General features: G+C 47.0%; 1 protein-coding gene across 3 annotated transcripts in view; it reads right to left on the bottom strand.

Annotated features, from left to right (window-relative positions):
- LOC105482876 (SAGA complex associated factor 29) overlaps positions 1-11,570 on the bottom strand; it is a 40,321-nt gene extending 28,751 nt beyond the window's left edge. For 2 of the 3 annotated variants that reach the window (XM_011743301.3, XM_011743300.3), the window contains exon 1: positions 11,389-11,570. The gene's annotated coding sequence lies outside the window, so the exon portion shown is untranslated. Of the gene's footprint in view, positions 1-11,275; positions 11,298-11,388 lie in introns of those variants that run through there. The other variant, XM_071084347.1, reaches the window with a different exon arrangement.
- Between the last annotated feature and the right edge of the window lie 3,739 nt (positions 11,571-15,309).

Genomic DNA, 15,309 nt, shown 5'->3' with positions numbered 1-15,309 from the left:
TTGGCTTCCCTGGTTTCAAGGCTGGCGGACTTGGACTGAATTATGCTACCAGCTTCTCTCTTTCCTCAGCTTGCCAATGGCCTATCATGGGATTTCACCTTGTAATTGTGTGAGGCAGTTCTCCCTAATAAACTCATGTGTCTATATATATACTATCAGTTCTGTCCCTCTGCAGAACGCTAAAACACCAGGCCTCCATGCTCCCCAGTGTCTCTAACTACCATTCTGGTTTTTCGCTGCCTCCTTCTCTACCCCAGTGGAAGATCGCTCTGGGATCCTCTTCTTATTCTCTAAGCATTCCCTAAGCATTCCCATCAGCTTCAGGCTAAACTTCCAAATCAGTGTCATCAACCCTGACCTTTTTCCAAGGCTCCCAATTCAGACTTCCAACTGTCTCCTAAATAATCCCACCGAGATGCACCGCAGATGCTCATACTTCCAGTCCCGCACTGCTCTGCCTTCTAGATGCTGGTTAACAGCATCGCTGCACAGCTGGCTTCCCAAGCTGGGAATCCAGCCCCCTCTCTCCCACCACGCTTGTCATTGTTTTAGTTTAGGCCCTCATCACCCGTCTCATTGTCTCATGTGGTTGTTCATATAGTCTGTTTCTCTTGGCCAGGCGTGGCGGCTTAAGCCCCTAATCCCAGCACTTTGGGAGGCCGAGGCGGGTGATCACCTGAGGTCAGGAGTTCAAGACCAGCTCTGGCCAACATGGCAAAACCCCATCTCTACTAAAGATACAAAAATTAGCCAGGTGTGGTGGCGGGTCCCTGTAATCCCAGCTACTCAGGAGGCCGAGGCAGGAGAATCGCTTGAACCCAGGAGGCGGAGGTTGCAGTGAGCCGAGATTACGCAACTGCACTCCAGCCTGGGTGACACAGCGAGACTCCGTCTCAAAAAAAAAAAAAAAAAAAAAAAGTCTGTTTCTCTCTGGAAAAAAAAAACACACACATACCACAAACACAAAACTTTGAGTAAACAATATATGCACGTAGTAAAAAAATTCAGATTATTTTTGAAATACAACAAAATCTATCCCTACAGGCAACTAGTTGTTCCTGGGGTATTCCTTTAAAGATATCCCATATACATATAACAAGAAAAAATGCTGCGTATCTCATAAAAGCTTTTGCTGACAAAGACAGATACAGATACAGACACACACACACACACACACACACACACACAAACTGAGGTTGAAACTTTCAGGGAGAGAGCTGACCACGTGGTCTGGAGGATCACTTTGTCTACTGGGTAGTGCCTTGCCTGGCAGAACCACATCATTTTATAATTTCACAATAAGCTATTGCTATCCCTGGATCCCATCAGCCATGAACTCTCAAAGCAGACCATCTAACTGTGCCCACCGCCTTGATGCCCCTTGCCTCTGGCACGTACCTGGTGAATGGCAACACACTCTTACCACGCAAACACCCTCTCTTCTCTGCGGCCTCCTTGGTTACCAACAGTTATTACAGTATCTCTGCCTCCCCAGAGCACTCTGGTCACCCCTGTTTCCAATTATCTCCCTTTTTCCCCTCATTAAGGTGAAAAAAAAAAAATGCAACATAAAGGATGTTTTTATAGCAAATCCCAACAACCTCAAGTGATTTCTCATTCTGTATCCACCTTCTGTAAATGTTATATAACCACAAACAGAGCACGCACACACCCTTTTAAGATCGCTTTCTATGTGTGGAAGAGTCTACTTCTCAGACTTCCAGCCCCTTATAAGTAGAAGAACTAAGTCTTTTTTTTTTTTTTTTTTTTTTTTGAGACAGGGTCCCACTCTGTCACCCAAGCTGGAGTGCAGTGGCCCAATCTCGGCTCACTGTGGCCTGCACCTCCCAGGCGCAAGTCATCCTCCCACCTCAGCCTTCCAAGTAGCTGAGACTATAGGCATGTACCATCACACCCAGCTAATTTTTAAATTTTTTTTGTAGAGATGAGGTCTTGCCTTGTTGCCCAGGATGATCTCAAACTCCTGGGCACAGGCAATCCTCCCACCTCAGCCTCCTAAAGTGCTGGGATGACAGGCATGAGCCATCGTGAGCGGCCAAGAACTAAGTCTTAATGGATTGTCTTTGCATCTTGGTACCCAAAATAAAGCCTGAAATACAGGAGGGCTTGGATCCCCGTTTGTCAGACCCTACTTGTGAAAACACTGAAGAGGTGAGCAGCATGCCCAGCACCAATACAAGTACAATGTCCCGCAAAGAAATGAAGCACAACCTGCCATACAGCCATCAGGGTAAGGAACCGACCTTCATGTTTCAGGAATAGTCCAAGGAGGGGGAAGGGAGAGAACAACTGTAAAGTTCTCATAAAGCCTCACACTCACCTTGGATGAATTACTTAACCTTTCTGGTCTCAATAAAATTAAAACAAGAGCACCTACTTGATGATCAAATATCTAAGAAAGGTCCTAGGCAGTGGCTGGCCCAGAGCATGCACTTAGTGAACGCTAGTGGCCCTTCTCATCTGGAGGCCAGGGGCCTGCTGTTACATTGAGTGAAAGAGCCAATTGCATAAGCAAAAGAAACGCTGACGCTTGCCAAATCTGGGCATAACCCCGCGATGACGGCCTGGCCAAAGACCACACCGTTCAAGGGCTCTCTTGTTTGAGCTTTGCCTATTGGTTAGTGGCTTGTCTGACAGAACAAGCTCTTCCTATGATTTTACATCAAAGTGCTGCTATCTCTGGATCTGGTCAGTCATAAATCTAAACTTCCCCAGGAAACGTGTTCTAAGTAGAAGCGAAGGTTTCTGTGACCTTCTGAGAACAAATGCCAAGCCTGCTGGTGCAAAGCAAGTGGGAATGAGGCCCTGGGGTTGGAACTATGATGAATTGGAAGGCCAGACACTGCACTTCCAGGCCAAGCTGCTGGTTTTATGAGTCCAACGGTGCCAGCTAATCTTATCACAATTCCTTCGTATAAACAAAAAGTCCCAAACTGTGAGAGGCTCAGGAATTCCAGCAAGGTTTCAAGCATTCTTAGGAATGCTGAGGCAACGCCCAGTACCCTAAACTTTTTGGCTCCTAGCATGCTCATCTTCCCACTGACTTAGAAGGCCACATCTTTTCTTTCTTTCTTCCCCCTCCCCCACCTTTTTTTTTTTTTTTAGAGAGAGAGAGTCTTGCTCTGTCGCCCAGGCTGGAGTACAGTGGTGTGATCTCAGCTCACTGCAACCTCTGCCTCCTGGGTTCTAGCAATTCTCCTCCCTCAGCCTCCCGAGTAGCTGGGATTACAGGCGCACGCTGCCACGCCTGGTTAATTTTTTGTACTTCAGTAAAGACAGGGTTTCACCATGTTGCCCAGGCTGGTCTCGAACTCCTGAGCTCAGGCAATCCACCCACCTCGGCCTCCCAAAGTGCTAGGATTACAGGTGTGAGCCACCATGCCTTTTATCTCTACACATAGATACACAAGCTGTTCCGACATTTTACACTATAGTTTACTTATGCCTGTTCAGGAACTTCATATAAACATAATCACTCAGTATGTATTCTTTAGGGCCTGGATTTTTTCACTGAACATGTTTTTGAAATTCATCCATCTTGTATCAGTAGTTTGTTCCTTTTCATTGCTGAGTAGCAGGCTATCATATGAACACACTAGTTTAGCCAGTTCTCTTTTGATGGCACTTTGGTGATAGTTTGGGATCATTATTATTTTATTATTTTTTAGAGGCAGTCTCGTTTCTGGTCTCCTGGGCTGGACAACAGTGGTGCAATCATGGCTCATTCTAGCCTCGACCTCCCAGGCTCAAGTAATTCTTTCAGTTTAGCCTCCCGAGTAGTTGGGACTACAGGTACATGCCACCAGGCCCAGCTAATTTTTATTTTTAATTTTAATTTTTTTGAGACAGAGTCTGGCTCTATCGCCCAGACTGGAGAGCAGTGGCACGATCTTGGCTCACTGCAATCTCCACCTCCTAGGTTCAAGCAATTCTCCTGCCTCAGCCTCCCAAGTAGCTGGGATTACAGGGGCTGGCTACCGCACCTAGCTAATTTTTGTATTTTTAGTAGAGACAGGGTTTAACCATGTTGGTCAGGCTGGTCTCCAACTCCTGACCTCAGGTGATCTACCGGCCTAAGCCTCCCAAAAAGTGCTGGGATTATAGGCGTGAGCCACTGTGTCTGTCCTCCAGCTAATTTTTAAACTTTTTGTAGAGATGGGGTCTCACTATGGTGCCCAGGCTGGTCTTTAACTCCTGGGCTCAGGCAATCCTCCCAACTCAGCCTCCTAAATTGTTGGAATTATAGGTGTGAGCCACCACACCTGGCCTGACAAAGTTTTAATAACTACTTTAAATTAAAAAAAGAATTTTTTAAATTTTAACTAATTATTTTGATTCTCCTTTAGAATTCTTGTCAGTTGATACCAACATCTGCGTCCTCTTGTGGTTGATCTTCATTGATTGCCTTCTTTTGTGAACACAGATCATATTTTCCTGTTCTGTGAAAATATATTTAAAAATTTTTTTTCTTTCTTTCTTTCTTTTTTGAGACAGAGTCTCTTTCTGTTGCCCAGGCTGAAGTGCAATGGCACAATCTCGGCTCACTGCAACCTCTGCCTCACAGGTTCAAGCAATTCTCCTGCCTCAGCTTCCTGAGCAACTGGGATTACAGGTATGCGCCACCACGTCCAGCTAATTTTTGTATTTTTAGTAGAGACGGGGTGTCACCATGTTGGTCAGGCAGGTCTCCAACTCCTAACCTTGTGATCCACCCGCCTCGGCCTCCCAAAGTGCTGGGATTACAGGTGTGAGCCACTGCACCCGGCCTTTTTTTTTTTTTTTTTTTGAGTCAGAGTCTTGCTCTGTTGCCCAGGCTGGAGTGGTGGCGCGATCTCAGCTCACTACAACCTCCGCTTCCTGGGTTCAAACAACTCTTGTGCCTCAGCCTCCTGAGTTTCCTGTGTATCACCACACCTAGGTAATTTTTTTGTATTTTTAGTAGAGAAGGAGTTTTGCTATGTTGGCCAGGCTGGTCTCAAACTCCTGCCCTCAAGTGATCTGCCTGCCTCAGCCTCCCAAAGTGCTGTGCTGGGATTACAGGCATAAGCCACCACGCCCAGCCCGTTTCTTGTGTCTAAGAATTTTGGATTATATCCTGGACATTGTAGTTGATGTGTTGTAGACTCTGGATTCTGTTACGTTCTTGAGAGTTAGTTTGGTGTTTTGTTTCTGTTAGCAAGCAGTTAATCACAGCTGAACTCAAACTCCAAATCCAGCTTCCCTGAGGCACGAATCAGCTGAAATCTGTACTCACCTTTTAAACTTGGCTAAGTTGCTTGGAATGTGCCCCATGTTTGTCTAGTTCAGAGATTTAGGCAGACTTTTTAAAATAACAGCTTAATGGACTGGGTGCAGTGGCTCATGCCTGTAATTCCAGCACTTTTGGATGCCAAGGTGGGCGGATCACTTGAGGCCAGGAGTTTGAGACCAGCCTGGCCAACAGGGTGAAACACTGTCTCTACTAAAAAAGTACAAAAATTAGCTGGGTGTGGTGGCGCATACTTGTAATCATAGCTACTTGAGAAGCTGAGTCACGATAATCGCTTGAACCCGGGAGGTGGAGGTTAAAGTGAGCTGAAATCACACCACTGCACTCCAGTTTGGGTAAGAGAGTGAGACTCCGCCTCAAAACAACAATAACAACAACAAAAACAGCTTAATGGAGATAATTCGCATGCCATACAATTCTCTATCTATCTATCTATCTATCTATCTATCTATCTATCTATCTTATCTATCTATCTATCTATCTATCTATCTGAGACAGCCATCTTCCTGCTTCAGCCTCCCAAAATGTGCTGGTATTACAAATGTGAGCCACCGCACCCACCCCAATTCACTTTTTTAAAGTGTGCAATTCAGTGTTATGTTAGTCACAAGGTTGTGCAAATATCACCACTATCTAATTTTAGAACATTTTCACCAACTCTCCTTAAAACCTTATACTCATTAGCAGTCAATCCCCACTTCCTTCTCCTCTCAGTCACTGGCAACCATTATTCTACTTTCATATTTGTAAATTTGCCTATTCTAGACATTTCATATAAATAGAATCGTACACTCTGTGACCTTATGTGTCTGGCTTATTTCACTTAGCATGTTTCCAAGGGTCATCAATGTCACAGCATATATCGGTAACTTCACTCCTTTTTATGGTTAAATAACATTCCATTGTATGGATAGATCTGGTTTTTAATCCATTCATTTGTTGATGGACATTTGAGCGGTTGGGGAAGACTTTTATATGAAGAATTTGGAACCCCATCTGTAGGGCTATTTTCTTTCCATGACGGACTTTTTAACGCCTCATGACAAGGCATTTAACAAAACCAATAAGGCCAGGAATGGTGGCTCACACCTGTAATCCCAGCACTTGGGGAGGCCGAGGCGGGTGGATCATGAGGTCAGGAGATCGAGACCATCCTGGCTAACACGACGAAACCCTGTCTCTACTAAAAATACAAAAAAATTAGCCGGGTGTGGTGGTGGGTGCCTATAGTCCCAGCTACTCGGTAGGCTGAGGCAGGAGAATGGCGTGAACCCAGGAGGCGGAGCTTGCAGTGAGCCGAGTTCGCGCCACTGCACTCCAGCCTGGGCGACAGAGTGAGACTCCATCTCAAAAAAAACAAAAAACAAACAAAAAAAGACAATAAACAGGCAGATCACAGTGGCTCATGCCTGTAATCCCAACACCTTGGAAGGCCAAGTACACAGGATTGCTTGAGCCCAGGAGTTTAAGACCAAACTGGTCAACATAGCCAGGCTCTAACTCCATCAAAAATAAAAAGTACCCAGGTGTACAGCCAAGTGTGGTGACTCACGCCTGTAATCCCAGTGCTTTGGGGGACTAAGGTGGGCGGATCACAAAGTCAAGAGGTCGAGACCAGCCTGGCCAACATGGGGAAACCCCATCTCTACTAAAAATACAAAAACAAATATTAGCTGGGCGTGGTGGTGCACACCTGTAGGCCCAGCTACTCGGGAGGCTGAGGCAGGAGAATCACTTGAACCTGGGAGGCAGAGGTCGCAGTGAGTAGAGATTGCACCACTGCACCACTCCAGCCTGGCGACAAAACAAGACTCCGTCTCAAAAAAAAAAAAAAAAAAAGTATCCAGGTGTGGTGGTGGACTCTTGTAGTCCCAGCTTTCAGGAGGCTGAGGCAGGAGGATCTCTTGAGGCCTGGAGTTCAAGACCAGCCTGGGAAACACAGCAAGACCCCATCTCTAAAAAAAAAAAAAAAAAGAGAGAGAGCGAAAGAAAAACACAAAATACTGGTGACATAACTTGGGCTTCTGGATAGAGTCCCACCTGAAGCTGATTTACTCCAAGACTCTTCAGCTCGAGTTTGAGGGAAAAAAAACAAATTTTCTCCTCTGCTGTCACAATGTGCAATAATCAACACGGAAGATTTCTGTGGCCAAATGCATGGGGATTTCTCCCCAGCAACAATCAATCCATCGAGTCTACAGTGGATACACGCTGGGTGTCCTCTAATTCAGTTTATTTCCAACACTATCCACCCGGACAGAGTGTCAAACCCCACAGGTTGAGGGCTCAGTCCCATGAGCATGTCCCCCCAACTTTCAATGCCAGTCACAAGCCCCCAGTTGCTTTAATAGTGCTTCTGACCAACTGACTATAAATCAGGGTTTCCATGACTCCCTCCTTGGGTTCCATTAATTTGCAGGAGCAGCTCTTGGCACTCAGGGAAACACTTAGGTTTACTGGCTTATTATAAAGGATGTCACAATGGATACAGCTGAAGGAAGAGGTGCACAGGGCAAAGCACGTGTGAAAGAGTGAGGAGCTTCCATGCCCTGCCTGGGCACACCACCCTCCAGGAAGCTCCAAACTGGGATACAGACCAGACATATATTTTACAATATCACAGAGTCAACAAACACCCCTTTCACGCTTAGGCTAGTCAGAGTAGCTTTTTGTTATCTGCAACTGAGTAGCTTGACTAATAAGAAGAACTTTCATTAAGCACAGTCTGAAGAGACAGCCAATTCTGAGGGACAAAGGCTGCAGGATTGAAGCGCGTGTTAACCACTAATACCTAGCCTAAAATTGCTGGCCCTTTTACTGTAATAGCATCTAAGGCCCCAAATAAACAAATCCAAACATCCTACACTTAAGCCACTCTAAGATTAATTCCACAGGGCTGAAAACAGTAAGAGCTTTGTTCTGGGTCAAAGGGAAAGAGGAACCTAATACCCCACACTCAGATCCCACACTCTCAATCCAGTCACTAGCAATGATAATCTGCAAACTGGGTGCAGTGGCTCACAACCATAATCCCAGCATTTTGGGAGGCCGAAATGAGAGGATCACTTGAGGTCAGGAGTTCAGGACCAGCCTGGGCAACACACGGAGGCCCTGTCTCTACAAGAACAAAATAAAATAATTAGCTGGGCATGGTGGTGCACATGTGTAGTCCTAGCTACTGAGGAGGCTATGGCAGGAGGATCCCTTGAGCCTAGGAGTTTGGGAATAGGGAGCTACAATGGCACCACTGTACTCCAGCCTGGGTGACACAGTAAGACCTTCTTTGAAAAAAAAACATAAATAGGTTGGGCGCAGTGGCTCACACCTGTAATCCCAGCACTTTGGGAGGCCAAGGCCGGCGGATCAACTAAGGTCAGGAGCTCAAGACCAGCCTGGCCAACATGGTGAAACCCTGTCTCTACTAAAAATACAAAATTAATCAGGTGTGGTGGCACATGCCTGTAATCACAGCTACTCAGAAGGCTGAGGCAGGAGAATTGCTTGAAACCGGAAGGCAGAGGTTGTGGTGAGCCGAGATTGCGCCACTGCGCTCCAGCCTGGACAACAAAGAGCAAAACTCTGTCTCAAAAAAAAAAAAAAAAATTAGCCAGGCATGGTGGTGCACGCTTGTAATCCCAGCTACAACCGGGAAGCAGAGGTTGCAGTGAGCCAACACTGCACCACCACACTCCGGCCTGGGTGACAGAGCAAGACTCCATCCCATAAATAAATACAATCTATATTCATCAATTGGTTAAAGAGACATTAAGAAGACAATTTTTTTCCTTCATGCCTCTGTATTGCAACTTATGCCAGTGTTTCTCATTTAAACCTTACAGCAATCCTATAAAATAGATAACAGAATGGTACGTATAGTAAGGAAATTGAAGTTCAGATAGGTTATGCTAGGTAACTCAGGAAAAATAGGTAGTTGAGCTGGGGCTGCAAGGCTGCAGGTTCTAAAATCTATGCTCTTCCTCTCAATTCCAAGTTTTGTCAGGACTTCAGCATATTCAAGAGTAAAAGAGATCATGGAAGTGGAAGCTGCCAAACCACCATTAGGCTATTATGACAACACTCAAAGTATCACCAGTAAAATGATGACTGAGGCAACTGAAAAACAAAGCTAGGGAAATGTGATGGTTAACTTCATGCGTCAACCTGATTGGGCTAGGGGATGCCCAGATAGCTGGTGAAATACTTTTGAGTGTGTTTGTGAGTTTCCGGAGGGTTTGCTTTCCTGGGCTTCCAGCTTGCAGAAGGCAAATCTTGGGACTTCTCAGCCTCTGTAATTGTGTGACCCAATCCATCACAATAAATCTCTTTCAATATAGCTATACAGTTGACCCTTGAACAATACAGGTTTTAATTGTGCAGGTCCACTTATATGTGGATTTTCTTCCACCTTTAGGACTTTTTTGAAACAGGGTCTTGCTCTGTCACCCAGGCTAGAGTGCAGTGGCACGATCTTGGCTCACTGCAGCCTCCACCTCCTGGGTTTAAGCAATTATTGTACCTCAGCCTCCCAAGTAGCTGGGATTACAGGTGCGCACCACCAAGCCCGGCTATTTTTTTTTTTTTTTTTTTTTTTTTGAGACGGAGTCTCGCTCTGTCGCCCAGCCCAGGCTGGAGTGCAGTGGCGCGATCTCGGCTCACTGCAAGCTCTGCCTCCCAGGTTCACGCCATTCTCCTGCCTCAGCCTCCCGAGTAGCTGGGACTACAGGCGCCCACAACTGCGCCCGGCTAATTTTTTGTAATTTTTAGTAGAGACGGGGTTTCACCGTGGTCTCGATCTCCTGACCTTGTGATCCGCCCGCCTCGGCCTCCCAAAGTGCTGGGATTACAGGCGTGAGCCACCGCGCCCGGCCTTTTTTTTTTTTTTTTAAGAAGAGACTGGATTTCACCACGTTGCCCAGGCTGGTCTCAAACCCCTGAGCCCAGGCAATCTGCCTGCCTCAGCCTCCCAAAGTGCTAGGATTACAGGTGTGAGCCACCACGCCTGGCTGGCATTTACATTTAAAATGTGAAACTGGGATTGTGGTGGCTCATGCCTGTAATTCCAGCATTTGGGGAGGCTTTGGTTAGGAAGACTGCTTAAGCCCAGGAGTTCAAGGCTGCAAGAGGCTGCAGTGAGCTGTGATAGCACCACTGTTCTCCAGTCTGAGCAACAGAGAACCTGTCTCCAAGGAAAAAAAAAAAGTGAGATGCCTAGGTTAAAATCAGCAGAGGAGAAGCCAGAGTGAGGAGAGGCAAAGGAAGAGAACGTTCAGCAAGCCAAATGAAAACAGTGTTTCAAGAAAGTGCAGCGATCAACAGCACCAGATGCTGCTACAGGACTGAGACCTAACTTAACAATGAATTTGGCCATCTAGAGATCACTGGTGGCTTTGACAAGAAGCCGGTTTAGTGGAGTGGTGGAGACCAAAGCCTGACTAGAGGCTCAAGGTTCAAGACTTGAAGGAGAAAAGGCACTAATGAGGGTAGACTGAGGCCTCTGGCTGCAAACCGGAGGCGAGGAGGAGGTAACTGGAGGACAGCGAGGGTGAAGGGGGCTGCTTTGTTGTTCTTAAGATGGGCATTTTTTGGCCAGGCACGGGGGCTTATGCCTATACTCCCCACACTTTGGAAGGCCGAGGCGAGAGGTTGAGCCAACGAGTTCGAGACCAGCCTGGGCAAATTACGAGCTGTTAGTGTATCTTCAAAAAAAAAAAAAAGATAATTTTTGTGCAAATAATAAAATAAATGCTGGAGTTCGGGGCCCATCTTCTGTCCGCATCTTCGTGACCCGGGCCATGCACCCGACCTGGGGGCTGCCTCCCTGCCAAGCCCGGCGTGCTGCTGTCTCCCACCCCAGCCCGGGATGGAAGCGCGCACGCGCAGACCTCGAACGGCTGGGCGCAGGGCCCGCCCCACCGTCGAGTCCCGCCCCTCCCGCCCCCCAGCCCCGCCCCTCCCGCCCCCCTCCCGCTCAGAGCACGTACGCACCGTCCCTAGAGCGCCGCCTGAAGGAGGACGGGAGCCTGGGCGCTAAGGGAGGGTTTAGCCCTTCGCTCCCGCGCTTCGCCGGAGGTCTCAGGCCACGGCCCGTCCCCACCTACCGAGTCTCGCAGAAAACAAGGTCTTCGGGCTGGAAACTGCGACGAGGGAAGCTGGCGCGTTCCTTGAACGCTTTTTCGGAGTCTGCGGATGATCACGGACCTGCGTTCGAAGATTGGCGGCACGTCGAGAGCCGCACACGTTTTTTTTTTTTCCTTTTATGAGCGCAGTCGCGCGCGGAGGACCTTGAACGCATGCGCAGTCGTTCCTCTGTGACGTGACCCGCTGCCGGGTGGGAAATGTAGTTTTTACTTGGCACACCGCTCCGGCTCTTGTCGGAACCCTAATTTAACCAACCAAAGTGCTTGTGCGTTTTCAGCGTTTTCTCCCATTCCCCCAGACTATTTAAAACAAAATGCAAAAAAAAAAAAAAAAAAAAAACCCAACTTGAAAACGAAGAGATTGCTGCTTGCTGGAGAGGAGTGGGTGCAGGTAATACAAAAACCGTACTTTCTGCGCAATTTTGTTGTGAACCTAAAAATGCCCTAAAAACTAAAGTCAATAAAGTCTATTGTTAAAAAATTAATTAAAAACAGGCCGGGCGCGGTGGCACACGCCTGTAATCCCAACACTTTGGGAGGCTGAGGCGGGCGGATCACCTGAGTTAAGGACTTCGAGACCAGCCTGACCCACATGGTGAAACCCTGTCTCTACTAAAAAATACAGAAATTAGCCGGGCGTGGTGATGGGTGCCTGCAATCCCAGCTACTTAGGAGGCTGAGGCTGGAGAATCGCTTGAATCCAGGAGGCGGAGGTTGTAGTGACCGGAGATTGCGCCATTGCACTCCAGCCTGGGTATCAAGAGGGAAACTCTACATCTCAAAAAAAAACCCAAAAAACAAAAAAACAAGCAGACCTTTAGACCCAGAAATAGCACTTTTAGGGGGTCTTCTCAGGAAAGTATTAAGGATATGGACGTGCAATGGACGCATAGCCTCAGTGGTATTTATCGAAATCCATCTTGGTATCTTATAATTTCTTACATAACCCTACAAATGTCTGTAATTATTTGTAGATTATTTGATAAACTTGCAAGTCCTATGAGATTAGGATCATCTTGTGTTCACCTGTGTATTCCTAGTACCTAGCACAGTGCCTAGCCATCACGTTTCTTTTTCTTTTTTTTCTCTTTAAGACAGGGTCTCGCTCTGTTGTCCAGGTCTCGCTCTGTTGTCCAGGTTGGAGTGCAGTGGTGCTATCAGGGCTTCTGAGTAGCTAGGACTACAAGCGCACACCAGCACATTCTGCTGATTTTTATTTTATTTATTTATTTATTTTTTTTTTTGAGACGGAGTCTTGCTCTGTTGCCCGGGCTGGAGTGCAGTGGCCGGATCTCAGCTCACTGCAAGCTCCGCCTCCCGGGTTTACGCCATTCTCCTGCCTCAGCCTCCCGTGTAGCTGGGACTACAGGCGCCCGCCACCTCGCCCGGCTAGTTTTTTGTATTTTTTAGTAGAGACGGGGTTTCACCGTGTTAGCCAGGAAGGGCTCCATCTCCTGACCTCGTGATCCTCCCGTCTCGGCCTCCCAAAGTGCTGGGATTACAGGCTTGAGCCACCGCGCCCGGCCACATTCTGCTGATTTTTAAATTTTTTTGGTAGAGATGGGGGTCTTGCTATGTTGCCTAGGCTGGTCTTGAGTTCCTGGGCTCAAGCGATCCTCCTGCCTCAGCCTCCCAAAGTTGTGGGATTACAGGCATGAACCACCATGCTCAGCCTCGTCAGTATTTTTCTGTTTATTAGAGAATCTCAGGCGTTAGCACTGAAACTATTTTATTTTATTTTTATTTTTATTTTTATTTTTTTTTTTGAGACGGAGTCTCGCTTTGTCGCCCAGGCTGGAGTGCTGTGGCCGGATCTCAGCTCACTGCAAGCTCCGCCTCCCGGGTTTACGCCATTCTCCTGCCTCAGCCTCCCGAGTAGCTGGGACTACAGGCGCCCACCACCTCGCCCGGCTAGTTTTTTGTATTTTTAGTAGAGACGGGGTTTCACCATATTAGCCAGGATGGTCTCGATCTCCTGACCTCGTGATCCGCCCGTCTCGGCCTCCCAAAGTGCTGGGATTACAGGCTTGAGCCACCGCGCCCGGCCGAAACTATTTTAATCCAAAAATTAATGCGTCATTTTTTTCCATCACACTTGCATTTCTTTCTGTGGGCTCCAGGTCAGTGAATGACGTGCCCACCCACCCAGCTGCAGTTTGACTTACTACTTTTTATGAAGGTTATGCTTTGAGGGATTTTGTAAATTTTGCATTTGTAAAGGTCTTATGGGCTCTTTCTCCTGATTGTTAAATATCAGCCCAAGGCCAGGCGCGGTGACTCACCCCTGTAATCCTACCACTTTGGGAGGCCAAGGCAGGGGGATCACGAGGTCAGGAGTTTGAGACCAGCCTGGCCAATTTGGTGAAACCGTGTCTCTACTAAAAATACAGAAATTAGCCAGGTGTGGTGGCACGCACCTGTAGTCCCAGCTACTCTGGAGGCTGAAGCAGGAGAGAATCACTTGAACTCAGGAGGCAGAGGTTGCAATGAGCCAAGATTGCGCCACTGCACTCCAGTCTGGGCGACAGAGTAAGATTCTGTCTCAAAAAATAAAAAATAAAATAAATTTTAAAAATCAACCCTAGTCACTGATCAGGAGAGATTTGGAGCTCACAGTTGTTTTTTAAATTATTTTGGTTTCTGCCCCGTTTTAAAAATTTATTAATTTCTGATTTTTCTACAATAAACATGTATTGATTAACTTTTTAAAAAGTGTTTTAGAGTGTTGTCCACATGTAAGGAATTGCTCTGTCTTCTCCACATCCGCATTTCTCAAAAGAATGATCTATACTCAGTTTTCATGTCCCGCCTCCTACTCAGTACAATGTCCTGAGCCAGCACCTGGGGGTTATCCCTGACATCACCTTTTCCCTCCCCTTCCTCATTCAATCCACCACATGTCTGCAATATAAAAATGCATTCTTTGGGCACTTGCTATGCACCGGGTTCAAAATCCTTTACACTTATTCATTCATATAACACAATCCACCTACTTTTTTTGTTTTGTTTTGTTTTGTTTTGTTTTGTTTTTTGAGACGGAGTCTCGCTCTGTCGCCCAGGCTGGAGTGCAGTGGCGCGATCTCGGCTCACTGCAAGCTCCGCCTCCTGGGTTTACGCCATTCTCCTGCCTCAGCCTCCTGAGTAGCTGGGACTACAGGCGCCCGCCACCGCGCCCGGCTAATTTTTTGTATTTTTAGTAGAGACGGGGTTTCACCGTGGTCTCGATCTCCTGACCTTGTGATCCGCCCGCCTCGGCCTCCCAAAGTGCTGGGATTACAGATGTGAGCCACCGCGCCCGGCCAAAGGCTTTCTGTTTTTTAATCGCTGGTGCTAAGGTTGAGTTACTTATTTCTACTTAATGACATGCTTCGTCATTGGGCTCTGCATGGCCTCTCTATTTATTTGTTATATTTAAATTTTTTTTGAGACAGAGTCTCTCTCTGTCACTCAGGCTGGAGTGCAGTGGCACGATCTCAGCTTACTGCTACCTCTGTCTCCCAGGTTCAAGCGATTCTTGTGCCTCAGCCTCCCAAGTAGCTGGAATTACAGGTGCCCACTGCCATGCCCAGCTAATTTTTGTATTTTTAGTAGATATGGGGGTTTCACCATATTGGCCAGGGTGGTCTTGAACTCCTGACCTCAAGTGATCCTCCCACCTTGGCCTCCCAAGGTGCTGGGATTACAGGTGTGAGCCACCGTGCCAGGCATTGTTTTATATGTTTATGTCATTTTAACCCTTTCCTCCTCTCCTCACCCCTTTGCCAAGTGTGTGGGAATGTCCTTGTAAAACATGTGTTGTTTAGTGTGTGTGTGTATTTTCAGTTTACCTAAATGGTATTGTGCTATAAACCTCATTGATTTCTTTTTCTACTCAGCCTTGTG

This window comes from Macaca nemestrina, chromosome 18 (assembly GCF_043159975.1).
Source record: "Macaca nemestrina isolate mMacNem1 chromosome 18, mMacNem.hap1, whole genome shotgun sequence".
Taxonomy (NCBI): domain Eukaryota; kingdom Metazoa; phylum Chordata; class Mammalia; order Primates; family Cercopithecidae; genus Macaca; species Macaca nemestrina.
This window is presented reverse-complemented; position numbering and strand designations above follow the sequence as displayed.